Below are 16,350 nucleotides of genomic sequence, written 5' to 3' on the forward strand. Positions count from 1 at the left end.
ATATATGAAGATCAAAATACTACTATAGCAATGATACTAAATGAATTTCCTGTTTGCTTCAGAAGAGTATTTATTCAAAATTTGCGATGCGACTACTAATGATTAACACAGGGAAAATATTTAAAGGGGTACTCCCCCAAAGCAAGAGCCCCCCAAGAAAGGAAAAATACCCCTCAAAACACCCCCTCCCGCCGTTAAGGGGCTCCCCTGATTAATATTAATGTTTTATGGTACTTTCTTTAACACTGAGTAAAGAAAGTACCTTTGTTTTATGGCACTTTCTTTAACAATGGATTTTATATTTAATCGTTTAATACTGAAATTAAATGAAGTTTTGACTACTGTGTTTAAATGAAGTTATGTACTATTGTGGCTCACTGTTTGCACAAGATTTCGATGTTCAAAGTTGCAGAAAAAAACTTTTTTCGTACAACTTTGAGTGACCCCTGACCTTTGCGAAAGGAGTCAACCACAACTAATTATGTTCTAACAGATATCGAGGATGTAGTAGAACACAAAATAATTGCCAGTGTCACTGTTCATTCTTAAAGTAAAATGTATTGGGCTACATAAATAGGTATTTTTTTCTTGAAAAAACGAACTTAGTCCAACTTTGACCTCAAAAAACTTTATTTTTATTTATTTATTTATTTTTTATTTTTATTTATTTATTATTTATTTATTTATTTATTTATTTATTTATTTATTTATTTATTTATTTATTTATTTATTTATTTATTTATTTATTTATTTATTTATTTATTTATTTTTTTGCAAAAATAAAAAAACATGTGTTTAGTAGTTTTAAATAAGGGACATATCCTGAAAATGTCAGCAAAATCAAAAATGTCAACTATCCAGCCTGCCTGATCCTTAAAAAAACTGGCTCTTAAATTTAAAGTTTCTTAGATTTCTCCGGGACCCATCATCAGATCCAGACAAAATTAACATGGGACCATCTGGACAGTATACCCTTCCAAACAAAAAAAGATTTTTTCAAATCGGTCAAGTATTCTTAGAATAATACGAAAACATACATAAAAAGCCGCAAGACGAAATCATAACCTCCTTTTTTGAAGTCGGTTAAAAAACAATTCAAAAACAATAAGTTTAACATTAATACGACCAATATTCACTAAGATATGAAACGCTGCGTTTTGTGACTTATACCACTCGGCACTCCTGGTTTTCAACAACCATATAGTGGTTCAATAAATATTTTTCTCTTATACTGTAGGAGGTTTCGTTGAGTGTTTTTATTCATCGGCATTCATCACTTATTTACTGCGGATAAATTACAGATCTATGCATATTAACAGGAACCAAAACAGCAGTAGACTCGTGTCTTCCATGAGTACTAATAGTCAACAAAAAATTTTCGCAGACGAAGTGTGCAGAAGAAAAAGTTTGCCTGTTTCTTCGACATAAGAGATCACATGCAACATTGAAAACATTTGGAATACGCTGGAGAAGAGGCAATTATTTTTTCATAACGACAATGCGAGCAACCCATTCATTGGCTCAAACGGAGGAATTTTTGTCCATCCAAATCGTCGAATTAACGGGTCATCTGCCGAGTGGACCTGATTTGGGCCTATTTTGCGACTTTTTTGCAGTTTAAACATCAAAAATTAACTCCGTGGTCAACGGATTTCGACACCAGAAGAAGCAGTTGATGAATTCTAAATGATGTTTTGGGAAACCTCGATCGAAGTGGAAAAAGTGCTTCGAAAGCTGGTACACCCTTAGAGCAGGAGTTAGTAAATGGAGGGAGCTAGTCCAATCATTGGCTAAGCAAAAACTTGGACAAAGATCTCAAGTCACGTGACTCAACGACAAATGATGGTTGACACGTTTTGCGTGAAACTGTCGAAGGAGACCTGATTTCTTTCAATGATTTTCTTTAAAATCTATCCCGTGACTTGGGGTCTTTCCTTCACGAAGGAAAGTCTACACTCCCTCAATTTTATCTCTGCTCAGTGGACAGACCCGCATGCAAAAATAAATTGATCTTCATGGAGATGATTTTGAAAAACAATAGAACCAATTGGGGCAGTGATAAGTAAGTTTCAAGTAAAACGCGTTTCAAGTTCAGATCGTTGATAAGTTTTCATTGAAATTTTTTCTTAATTATATGCACAATTTATATTATAGTCGAATTATTAGTACCATATCTTGCCCTAAAACAGAGTAAAGGATTTTTACCATTTGTACTGATTATCTCCAATTTTTTAATATTGGCACTTACATCCTTTTGCTTCTCACTGCCTTAATTTCAGTCGTTGAAATTTGTTTTTTCATTATCAAGCCTGAAATATAAATAGCAATTCTCGTATACTTCGATTCTGAACTAAAGTAAACATTCTACAGGTCGCAAAATCTAAGTAACGCTGTTTTCGGTAGTATAAAAGAAAGGTGTAGGATCAGTTGGAGAAAATGGAAACAGAGTTTTAGTGTTTCAACTTTAATCCTTTCCTTTTAGATAATTTGAGAAATAAGATTTTGAGCACTGTGTCCAAGACTACACTATGAGTGTAATTGCGTAGGGTCTGGTGGGGGAAATTGGTAAATGGGAAAAAGTGGCCATGAATCAAATAAAGAGCTATATATTCGAAACAAATGAAAAAAAAAATTAGGGTAATTTTTTATTTCAGGTTTTAAAGCTAGGAACTGAATTCTGAGAATTCAAAATTTTGAAACTGGCAGCATTTTATTTCGTGAAAAAAATTCGTTTTGTGGGCACATGAAACATTTTAAAATCTTAACACCTCTTTTATCTTATTTGTAAAATTTTGTTTGTTAAACTTCTTAGGAGATTGGTTGCGCGGGCATCTTCCCGGATGCCGCTAGAACACATCTGCATAAACAGCTAAGCTAGATTCATTTTATATAATATTTTAGAACAACTTAAGCAAGATAGAGTAAAGTGGTCATAGGTTAAGCTTAACGTACATCATTCATCTAGAATAATTTAATCTTCACTTATGAGGCAGATATCAGTTAAATATCCAATTTACTAACCATTTACTGTTTTTGAGGTAAACTGAATTAATTACAACTGAGTTTGATTTTGATATAGCATATCGATTGAATTAAAGCAAGATTGTAATTCTGAATTTTTTGAAAAAAAAAGATCATAGACTTTTTTCTGCCCCGCCCCCCGTCCCCCCAAAGAAATAAAACATTTCCTTGGATGTTTCCATCCTGGTGATATTGATGAAATTCAGGAGCGAAATATGATAAAATTCTTGTTTGAATCAACTTTTCGCCATAGTTGACCATCAAAAATGTATTTAAATAAAGTTAAAATCTACAAAATAACTAGATATGTTGAACATTAAAAAAAAATACTGTTATTTATGATGCTTTAAGATCTTTCTTTTTTTAACTATGACCACTTTACCCCAAAACAGATCATTAACATACATAAAAAGAAAATGCCATTAAGCTATCTAAATCAATTCTTTTCTTCCTTGTTGTTTTTTGATATAATGTAAAATAACGAGAAATGTTTTTGGAAGTTTTGAAAGAAATGCCTACATTTATTATTTAAATGTCTGTTAGCAATTGAAATCATGTTTACATTTACCCCAGTGTGTTTCTATGTATCCCAGAAACTTGGGGGTAAATGGAAACAGTTGTTTTCTTCAGAATGAGTTTGATACACAGTCAGTGTAGAAGCTTAATAAGTTCTAAACCAATACTCAATTTGTGGTGCGTAGGTCACATGCGACCGCTGAATCGTCCAATTGTAATCTGACTTCATTGAAAAAAGAAAGTCATACAAAAAATTTAGTTATGCGATGAATTTATATAAAATACATCCAAAAGTCTACTTCAAATCGAAATTTTACTGTCTAAAAAATTCGAAGAATGATTTATGGGATACATGAAAGCAACTTTATTGCTCATCAAAATAGCAAAAAAGGAGAAATTTGTGACTAAATGTTTTCACATAGCAAATAAAAGTAGTTTAAATTAGTAACTTCGCATTTATGAAGAGAAATTGTAAAATCATTAAATTTTAAAACTTTTTTTCAGAGTGTCTTCATCAAACAGTGATGAAGCCCACAACATCTATACTAATAATATAAAGCTGAAGAGCTTGTTTGATTGCCTATTTGGTTGTTTGAACATGCTAATCTCAGGAACTACTGGTTCGAATTGAAAAATTATTTTTATGCTGAATAGTCCATTTATTGAGGAAGGCTATAGGCTATAATTTACACTTATATTTTAACTAGAAAAAATTTTAATCAATGTTTTATGTTATTTTTAGCAGTTTTTAGTACTTTATACTCCACAGTTCCCGAACCAATAGCGCCAGAAAAAATATTTTTTATACTAAAATGTAGGAAATTTAATTTTAAGTATGATGAAGTTTTTGCTGATTTTTGAATTTATGAATCTTTGAAAAAAAAAAAACCTTTTATTTCGCATTTTTTCCTCGGTTTAATTCTTTTGAAACTCATCCCGCAAAAAGTATAAAGGCCTCTTTTCTAAAATTTAACTATGTAATAATAAAAACATGTCACCTTCTTCAGAAATAAAAACGGCAAGACTTCCAAGCATAGCCGAAGTTTTAGCTATTTTAAATTTACGATGGCCATTACGTCATGGTCACGTGATCCAACTGCAGCGCTTGCTCTTTAGCTTTTTTTTCATTTAAGAATTTTATTCCCCCTCCCCTCCCCTCCCCCCGTTTTACTGTTATTTAACGTTACAAATTTGTGTGCATTTGATTCAAGAAAAGCAGTCAGGTTTTTTTTGCACACTATGGGGAACAAAGAGCGTTTTCTTTTTTTTTTTTTTTTTGGTGCTTTTTTAATTAAATAGATAAAGCGCGTGGTTTTTTGAATGACTTTTGTTTTATATACATCGAAAAATATTGTTAATTACGATCAGAGGTAGGTATGTATAGATCGTACAGATAGATCAACAGAGGAGAGGTCGATACAGGTAGATGGTCAGTAAGAGATAGGCCTGTATTTAAGGAACTTCAACGGGTGATCAATGACCCCCCCCCCCCGGACTTTGAAAGAATAAAACATTCACATAAAAGTGGACACGCTTTTTGTTATTTTCCAAAAAATGGGCAATGTACACCTCATCCCCCCCCTCCCTCTCCTTTTGCCCTGTTTGCATAGAAAGGCGAACCAGCTGGTAGCCGCAGGCGGATATCTTTTTATGCGTTATGGCGAATAGTTTTAAATTCCAAAGAGATTTTATTAGGTGTTTTGAAAAGGTGTGTACGCATTGAAGTAGAAGAAAAATGATGATTGAAGGGTAGGGGGTATGGATTTTTTTTATTCAACGGATTTCCTTTAAGTTCTTTGCACGCGCATCGCCGTGCGGGTACTGCTAGTTGTTTATAAACTCGCAGAACTCTCAGAATGTATTCCTTATGTTGCCTGGTCTTCACTCACCAATAGTTGAGGTAGGCGCACTCCCTAATTTTTTAAAGAAAAGTCGATTTTGAGATTAAGAAATTTAGAGAGTCCTTTTCTTCTTTTTTAATCCGAAAACGTTTCTTAAATCGATGAGTTACTGAGAAACCTTGAAGAAATTAATGAACTCAAATGCCCTGCTTATAATTGAAATTTACTTTTTCTTTTTTGATTTTTACCAAACACGTTTTCAAAGTTTTATTTATGCCAACAGCTCTAGCAAAAAAACTAAATATCTCTATGTATTTAAAACTTTACAAGAATGGCGACTAAATAGATTTTATATAAACCTCTATATATAAACCTGTGATATAAACCTCTAAACGCTAATGTACAAGCAATTTCTGACTTTGAAAATGTTCAAACATTTACCCATAAATTCCGTTTTTAGTGAATTATTTCCAAATCGGCGGTTCATTTCAATCTCTGGTATGTATTGAAAAATTAGACACAAAAGTTAGTAAAATAATGAAAAAGTGAACTCATTGGAAGTGTGTAAAGGAAATAGTTGTTTTTAGCTAGAAAAAAATGGCTTAACTAAAAAAATCCTTTAGAATTTTTTCCTAATAAATATATATTAAAAATATGTTATTTATATTACATTAAATGATAATTTTAAAGTTTTAGAAAGGTGAAGTGAATAACGAAAAAAAAAATAGATAGGGTGTTCGTATACCTTAAGTTTCAAAAATCACCACGAGTTTAGTAATAGGGCTTGTTTCAATCCACCCCATGTTCCATTTACCTAAACCTACCCTACACACTGGAGGAAGCTTATTTGTGATTTAACCATTTGCATCATTAGACGCATATTTAAGCAAAGTTTTCAAGGTTATTATTACTACCAAAGAACATACATTCGTAGAATTTCCATTATTTCATTACAACGAAAGGGCCTACATTTGAGTAATTTTCCTGGCTGTTACCATCAAAGCCGTACATTTCATACAAGAAATAGTTTAGGTTGAGTATAAAACAAATCAAAAAAATTCTTAAGCTATTTTCAATGAACAATACATTTCAAGTATATTGACTTATCCCAATTATGAATAATTTGCTTGCGCTTCTTTAACTACTTTCTCAATAAAGTTCTTTAAAAAGAGAAAAAAACATGAAAGAGAAGCATATAATGTAACGTCAAATACCGCTCAAAAGACAAAAATATCAAAAATGAAGTATATATGTTAATAAATATTGAAAAATAATTTTGAGATGGATAAATGTGTGTGAATCAGACAGTCTGCTCTCAACTCCCCTCACCTCCCCGCACATTATAAATTTTGAAGCACCGAGTCAAAAATCAGTGTTAATCAAAAGACCTAGGGTCTCTTATTCCCAACTTTTATTTCATTCAGTTTTGAACCGTTGAAAAAAAAAATACATTAGAGCCTGCGGGTAAATTTAAGGTTCGTATCAATCCTGAATTAAAGTGCAGATTTTCTCTGAAAAAAGTTCGTCAAAGAACATGAACAATAAAATATTTTTATTTGAGTACTTTATAAAAGCGTTTTTGGTAGTACGTAATTCCAAAACTTTTATGATCTAACTCTACTAGAGAAAATACAAAACTAAATGCAGTTTCTCGTAAACTGTATACTAGGGAACTGTATACAAAAGAAGTTGTGTCTTGGCATATTAAATACGAGAACAATTATTTAAAAATAAATATTTGCGTCTTTTGATCGTGCATGAGCTTCAAAATATGGAAAAATGGTAAAAAATGATCAGTTCTCAATTTTTTTTAAAATGAAAATACAAATGGTTAAAATTTTTGCTCTAATACAATTCAAATGCTTCCTTTTAACACTCTTCATATACCTTTAAATTATTTTCATTGTTTTAATTTGCACATAAATAGTGAAGTTTCGTAAAAGTAACCAAAAATAGACTTTAAGCTTTTTTTTTATCATTGCAGTATATTTTCATTTATAGTCCAATGATTTTTTATTTTATTTCATTTCATTTTTTTTTTTTGCAATAAATGTGCCCTATGAAGCTCTTTGTTGTAAAACAAAGCCGACCGTAGGTGGTTACCACTTTGTGTTCCACCATGCCCTTCTGCAATGACAACAAACAGCTTCTCAAAATTGGCAAAGTAAGCATTTCTTTGCTTCACCGGATCCACGGTGTTAAGATTATCAGACAAATAACTTGCAGATTGTGTAACTTTCAATAAATGTACATGTCCATGTTTTACGGATTTTATTTTTTCCTTTTTACTTCCTTTTACAAAAAAGGAAGTATTGTATTCGCGAAAAAATTTTCACTCAAAAATCGCCCTTAATTTCCATTTTGCTCACCCCCAAATGAATGTTGAGTTTTTTTTTCGATTCGACCACATGCGGAAAAGTGCCTAAGAATGTATAGACACGCGAAATATCCATTTTGACCATCACCGAGGTAATTACAACGACTTTTCTCGTGACGTCTGTATGTATGTGCGTATGTGTGTATGTGCGTATGTGCGTATGTATCTCGCATAACTCAAAAATAGTATGTCCTAGAAAGTTGAAATTTGGTACATAGACTCGTAGTGGGGTCTAGTTGTGCACCTCCCCTTTTGGTTGCTTTCGGATGTTCCTAAGGGGGTCTTTTGCACCTTTTTGGGGGGAAATCATTGTTAATTTCGATGTAAACTCAAGTGGCGTTATAATTTGTCGGACACTTGGCGATATATCGCCAGTCTTTTGGTCGCCAAGTTTTGTCGCCAACTTGGCGACAAATTTGGCGGAGGTTTTTTTTTTTTTTTTTTTTTGGTTTCAATTTGGCCATTGTTGGTGATATTTAGAGAATAAATATTGAATCACATTAAAATAGCGAATAATGGGGAAATGACATTAAATTGGAGTAAAAGGAAGTCATGTGATTCACACATCAGCTCGTTTTTTAATTAATCAAACTATACAAGCATAATTTTTAAAAATGTAATTTACGAGTACTACCTTTATCTCGTTAGTCGCTTACTTTGAAATATGTAAACTAGAACTAGATTATAAAAAAAGGAATACTGCAATGTGGGAAAAGGACTAAAAAAAATAAAGTCAGTTTTTGGTTGATTTCATGAAACTTGATAGCTCATGCCCGAACTAAGAACTGTAAAAGGCGTATTAATATTTTTTAAGGTTTCTGAAAAGAGTGTTAAAAGGAAGCATTTGAATGGTATTGCAACAAAAGTTTTGTTTACTACGAGCTTAATTGGTTGACTATCTGTAAAATCTGTAAAATAAAGTATCGTACAATTTTTTTCATTCTTTTTTTCATTTTAGTTCTAGTCCGAAATTCAATTTTCGACGATTTTTTTTGCTGTAATTCATTTGTACATATTTTTTCCTTGTTAGTGTTCATATACAGAAAAAAAAAAAAAAACTCGATTTTAAGACATTTATGTTTAAAAAGCCAGCAATGTAGTTGGAACTGTCTAACAGTGTAAGACTTTAAATTGCATATCGCTTTTAGAATGATTTGTTTGCTTTCTTTCCACATTAGTCCTATTTCGTTTTCAAAAGTTTAGTCTTGAAAAGGAATATTTGGGTAAAAGTTTATTACAGCCTTATTGACCTGCAGTTAAAAATAGATACTGAAGTATGGGAAAATAGGCTCGTTTAGTTAAATGCTAACGTCTTGTGAATTAATACACTTTGAGAATAAGAAACTTCCGATTCAGCAGATAAATATTTGGTGAAATTTTTGATTGCCAATTTTCAACTTTCGTTTGTTACATAGACACGTACATATTTATATATATTTTTATATAGTTACGCTTATAACTCAAGCTGAAAAATATGCAATTTTAAAATGTCTAAAGTTTAAGTTTATGAAGAGTTTAATCTATGCATATTTTGCGCATTTAAAATTTTTCTGTTACATATAAGCAGACAAACCCAAAATCATGTGAAAGAACTAAGTTTAGAAACTAACAATCGGTATATGCTTGCACTAAAAAATTGGTTCCAAAAATTCCAACAGAGGCGATTAGAAAATTTTCTATACTTCATATTTAAATAATTAGCGAAGCTTCATTAAGAACAAAGTGGCAGTTAAAGTCTGCTGCGTGTTTTATCTAAATTAGTTCTGCGAATCAATATCGCAGGGCTGGGTAGCTTTGACATAAGGTTGAAACAAGAGCTTGTAAATACGTTATCTTGATATCCGATAAATAACAAAACGAGACGTATTTTGGGAATGATAAATGAACTCTCTTTTCTTCAGAGATAATGAAACTCTTATGATTTTAACCAATCTTAATTTTAATACATTTTTGGGATTATGAAACGAAATTTGTGCTACAAAAAAAAAAAAAAAAAAATCTTGGGTTTTTGCATCCAGCCCGAAGAAAACTAGTGAAACTCGAAAATAAGATGGCTAAGTGAATTAATTACCGACGTTTTGATGAACAAAAACTGCAAATTACTGCAGACGTGTTTTAGTTACAAGAGATACCTTTTTCAATGCAAAGAACACCTCTTTGGATGAAAAGTCATCCGAGGAAAGACCTCAAGCTTTCCTCTGATGACTTTTCATCCAAAAGCTCACAGTTCTTCGCATTAAAAAAGGTGTTCCTTGTAACACCGAAACACGTGTCTGCAGCAATTTTTCAATTGTTGTGCATCTAAGCGTTGGTAATTCATTCATTTAATTTTAAAGCACAGGTATTTGTTTTACGGTGACTATTTGAGTTTAAAACAACTGCAAATATTTCCTTTTCTACAAAGTGTATTTAATATTTTAACGGGTTTCCATTACCCTCAATATGTGTTTCTAGCAAGAAACGGTTTCATATAACCGATACCTTCTCTCATGGTTTATTTCTTCCGCTTGTTTCAATTCATGAAATCCTTTTCCATTCATGATTTAATTTACACTGACGGGAATAAAATTAAGAGCCATTATTTTGAAATTCAGACAAAAAACGGAAATTTTGGCAGTGACCATTTTTGATTTTCCTAATTTTTTTATATGTCAAAGTAGGTCATAAGAAGTAAACATTCTGAAATTTTTAGCCTTCCAAAAATTTTCTTTCGCTCGTTAAAAATTCCCAAAGTTTGAGGTTTTGCAGCGCTTTTTTAGAAAATTCTATAAGTCGCATTTCAGTGCGCTATAGCTCTTTACAGAAACACCACCTCACGGTCATGTTTATATTTATTGGTTGTACTGTATCTAGTGATGATGACTTCATAGTTATTTTGGTTGGGGATTGTTGCTTTCTTCAGATAAGGGGTCGCAAAGTATGGATTTTATCCGTTTTCGCGCAAGTTTAACCTGCGTTATTTCCCCCCAAAAAGTCACCCCCCGAAAAAAATGTGATATATACAGAAAGTTTATACTATGAAGAGAGTAAATAGCACAAAATTTGTTTGAGGTTTAATTTTTTTAGGAGAAAAATGCCCTGATATTTTTCAAATTTTCAAAAATTGTGCTTTTTTGATCGCAATTAACTCAAAACAGCATCACTAGGAAAAAAAAAACCTTTTATATATTATGGTACCTGGCTATGTGTAAAACATCATGAAAAAGAAAACAGCATGGGATCTCTTCTTGTTTTCTGGAAAATAATTTTTTTTTTGTAGCTCATTTAATGCGTTTTCTCGTCGCAAAACGTGTGTCCAGTATGCAGATTAGATCTGCTAAAACTTAAAGGATGTAGTAAGAATGTATATATGTATGTATAAAGAAAGAGAAAAAGACTAGCACTACTTTATTTTTCTGATTTTTACAGATTGATGGTATTTTAATTGCAGGTAAATCAGAAAACGATAAATCGATATCATATATATATATATATATATATATATATATATATATATATATATTTATATATATATATATATATATATATATATATATATATTCACACAAACTCAAAATACAAATGAAAAAAGCAAATGAAAAAAGCGAGAACATCAAAATGGAAAATGAAAAAGGTGAACCCAGGACCAACACTTTATCAAGGGGGGGATTGGTCCTAAAGTTCACAATGCCCTTTCTGTCAGACAGAAAGGACCTTGTGAACTTTAGGACCAATCCCCCCCCCCCCCCTTGATAAAGTGTTGGTCCTGGGTTCACCTTCTTCATTTTCCATTTTGATGTTCTCGCTTTTTTCATTTGCTTCTTTCATTTGTATTTTGACTGTTTGTGTGAATATGTTTGTACTGTTTTTATTTCTAGCAGCTTTGCGCTGGCATTACGGTACACTTTTGCATTTATTCTTTCAGTTCTTTAATGTCGTTGATTTTTCAATTTCTTTGAATTTCTATTTTAAATTTGTCTTAAATTGTATCTCTTGTTATACATATATATATATATATATATATATATATATATATATATATATATATATTGATTTATCGTTTTATCGTATCAATCCCAAAATAATTCTTATTTATTTATTTATTTATGTCCATAGCAATGGAAGAATTTTCATGAACAATATCTGCTTCACTTTCCTCTAAATGTCTATTTTTTATGTTATCTTCAAATGCCTCTAAAAGGCTGTCGGTTCTTGATAAATCAGTATTATTTGCTTTTTTTTTTTTTTTTTTTGCTTTGTATATCGGCTAAAAGCAGCTTGAATTTGACTTTTTGTCAGATATTTTTCGGTTGGAATATTTTCATGTCTTCAATCATCTCTGTTCTCATTGCATGTTCTACTTGGTCGGGCGTCTGATTTCTCCCGGTTTTCTCACCATAAAGGAACTTTTCTTAAAGAAACTCTCTTTGTTTGATTGAAAATCGTGTACTTTTACGAGTTGGAGAGCCCACCCCTCCCATGAGATAGACAAAATGTTTTCTTCTTTGTTTTCTCCTTGTTGACTGGTAGATGCCTGAACAAGACCATAAGAAACAGAACTCTGAACAGGTATTTAAAGATGACATAGAAAATAGAAATTTAGAGGAAAGTGAAGCAGATATTATTCATAAAATTTCTTCCACTACTATGGACATAAATAAAAAAGAATTATTTTGGTATTGATACGATAAATCAATATATATATATATATATATATATATATATATATATATATATATATATATATATATATATATATATATATATATATATATATCGATTTATCGTTTTCTGATTTACCTGCAATTAAAATACCATCAATTTGTAAAAATCAGAAAAATAAAGTATTGCTAGTCTTTTTCTCTTTTTCTATTCACACATATATACATTCCTACTACATACTTTAAGTTTTAGCAGATCTAATCTGCATACTGGACACACGTTTTACGACGAGAAAACGCATTAAATGAGCTACAAAAAAATTATTTTCCAAAAAACAAGAAGAGATCCCATGCTGTTTCCTTTTTCATGATGTTTTACACATAGCCAGGTACCATAATATATAAAAGGTTTTTTTTTCCTAGTGATGCTGTTTTGAGTTAATTGCGATCAAAAAAGCACAATTTTTGAAAATTTGAAAAATATCAGGGCATTTTTCTCCTAAAAAAAATTAAACCTCAAACAAATTTTGTGCTATTTACTCTCTTCATAGTATAAACTTTCTGTATATATCACATTTTTTTCGGGGGGTGACTTTTTGGGGGGAAATAACGCAGGTTAAACTTGCGCGAAATCGGATAAAATCCATACTTTGCGACCCCTTATCTGAAGAAAGCAACAACCCCCAACCAAAATAACTATGAAGTCATCATCACTAGATACTGTACAACCAATAAATATAAACATAACCGTGGGGTGGTGTTTCTGTAAAGAGCTAAAGCGCACTGAAATGCTACTTTTAGAATTTTTCTAAAAAGCGCTGCAAAACCTCAAACTTTGGGAATTTTTAACGAGCGAAAATATTTTTTTGGAAGGCTAAAAATTTCAGAATGTTCACTTCTCATGACCTACTTTGACATATAGAAAAATTAGAAAAAATCAAAAATGGTCACTGCCACACCTTGTACTGAACTTCAAAATAATGGCTCTTAAGTCATGTTAAGAGAGCTCAGTTCAGTAATGAGCTTAGGGAAAAGGATATATATATATATATATATATATATATATATATATATATAATATATATATATATATATATATTATATATATATATATATATATATATATATATATATATATATATATATATATATATATATATATATATATATATATATATATATATATATTGTAAAAACTGATGCAATGAATTGCATAGCGCAAATTTTGTAGCGAGGTTTCTCCGAATCTTCTGTTGAATATTGATAAACTAAATTTCGAAAGAGCTCAGTTTCTTATCAAACTCTCTAGTGGTGCATCACTCTTCTTAAAGCTAAGGTGCATCTTTTTTTTTTTTTTTTTTGATAGCGTTGTCATCCACTTAGTTCTCAACAGGAAAATTCGTAATGAATTGATATTTCTTGTTTTGTTTTTTCTTTTTTTTAAAACCGAGAGCTCCCTGCGTGCAACTCTTTCAATAACATTGTCTTTGCAAACAATAGGTAACCTATCGCACCCTGGCCAGGAAAATGACACAACTTAAAATTTTGAGAAAAGGTATTAATTACTGATTTGAAATCTAAATTTAATGCTCTTTCTTTCCTCAAAACTCGCACAAAGTAAGTTTACATAACTGGTGCGCGGTGGCATAAAAACGATATAATCAACAGTTACCCATCATTAAAAGTTCATAATTTAGAAACTTTTTCAAACTTGAAGTACGTGTTATTAATTTAGACAGCAAAAACTAACCAAAAACATCACATCATAACTTCTTGCCCGTATTAGAAAATCACTTGAAAACAGTGGTGGCCCAAAGTGGTCCATGAGGATCCTCAGACGTCCACCCCGGTCTGAAGGGGTCCGTGTAAATGAAAGAAAAAATTGGGTGTGCACGAGATGCAAATAAGGGTCAACGAGTTGGAATCCCGTCATAAAAACTTATGACTAAAATTAAGGCATTCTGGAAACAGCTGTAATGCACCAAACAACACTTTTTATCTATGTTATTTTTATAAAATTAATACTACTATAACGAGAATACAAGATTTTATACGACAGAAAAATGAGCTTTGTCATTAGAGGGTGAAAATTCTGTCCCCCCCCCCTCCCCAGTAGCGGAAAATAAAGTTTCTCTTTGCTAGGGAAAATTTTTTTTTTCTTTTTTCCTGTACTCAATATCCACTGGTGCCATTATATGAAATTTTTTACACAACAAAACGCCTGCAACAAGGATCGAATTGAATTGAAGTTAAAGTTATGTAAAAATTATCATTTGAAAACTTACTTAGACTGTGTGCTGGGGCTAAATTATGAACTACTAAAATTTAGGAAAAAATTGCTAGTTAAATATTAACTTCAATACTATTTAATAAACAAAGAATAAATGTGAAAGATTATATATATATATATATATATATATATATATATATATATATATATATATATATATAAATATATATATATATATATATATATATATATATATATATATATATATATATATATATATATATATATATATATATATATATATATATATATATATATATATATATATATATATATGTAGACTGAGCTGACTACAAGAAAAATTTTCAACACATATATACGCAAAGGAATGCACATATTTTTAGAGATGATTATTGAGCTTCATTTTCGAATCGATCATGCAGTAAACATTTCGAAAGTAGACGCAAATAAAAAAAAGGTGTTAATAGCTTGTTTTTGCTTAGATATGGAATATATAGATCAAAGGGGGCACATGTAAAGAATTTTTTTTTTCATTTCTTTATTTAAAAAAAATATCAAATTCTCAGAGCAGGGGAATTTGTCCTATGATTGAGTTGTCTTTTCTTTGTGTCGTGGAACTATTGGATATTTTTTTAGAAAACTATTTCCTAACACTAACACCTCCCCCTTTTTTTGTACATTTATTTTACGAATTAATATTACCAAATTTGCTTTTTTCGCCACTTCAATTAATAAACATATTAGTTAAGAAAAAAAAACTTCGACGAAAATCCTATCAGTCTGCGCCAGTTATCAAAAATAAGTTATTGTTTAAAATTTCAATACTGTAATAGCATTTCAAACCCCCCAGTGTAAATTTTCAGTGTCAGGTAAATTATTAATTTGCCTCCCATTTCAAACATTCTGCTGTTACCTGAAGATTTAAGCACGGCTTGTGTGAAACTTACTATCAGAGTCACTCTGTTTTATTGGACTGCTTAAATGTAAATGTTACAATACCTAACTAATTTCTGTACTGTAACCACTTTATTTTACAGTAATAGCTACCTTTAATAATTTTCTAAACCTTTAACAGTGTCCGTATACATATAGTGGCATACACGTAAATATTACAAACTTTGTACGCAAATTTAGAGATTTTTAATACCGCTATTTGGAAACTATTTAAAGACTAAAGGACACACTAACTACGTCAGATACAAGGAAAATAATTGATTAAATATAAAATAAAAGTAACAGCAAAAACCAATATATAAAAAAAACTACATAGGCAAAAGTTTTACTTCATTTGATGAGGTGGGGTTTATTACCCCCCCCCCCTCCCCCTCTGTTATGGTCAGCGCCCCTCTATTATAATCAGTCACTTGACTTGAGGAAAAAAAAGTTATGTGCACTCAGTGCGCTATTTGGTAAAGTAAAATAACGTTTTAGAATTTGAATTTTGCTGAGGTGTAACACACCCCACCTCAACACAGTTAAAAGCAGTGTAAACGGAAAAAAAATTCATCATGAAAAATATTACAGAGTTAAATACAATAATGAGTTGTTCCGGTGCATAAAAAATGCGTATACTACGATAGCTTTGTTGGTCACAGTGCTATTCCTTTTGAAAATAATATGTATTTAATGTTTTACTTTTAAAAACGATCGTATCAGATTTGCAATACTGTTCTTTTTCCTAAACACAGTAGTTAAATACGGAGT

The sequence above is a fragment of the Uloborus diversus genome, chromosome 3, assembly GCF_026930045.1.
Source record: "Uloborus diversus isolate 005 chromosome 3, Udiv.v.3.1, whole genome shotgun sequence".
Lineage (NCBI taxonomy): Eukaryota > Metazoa > Arthropoda > Arachnida > Araneae > Uloboridae > Uloborus > Uloborus diversus.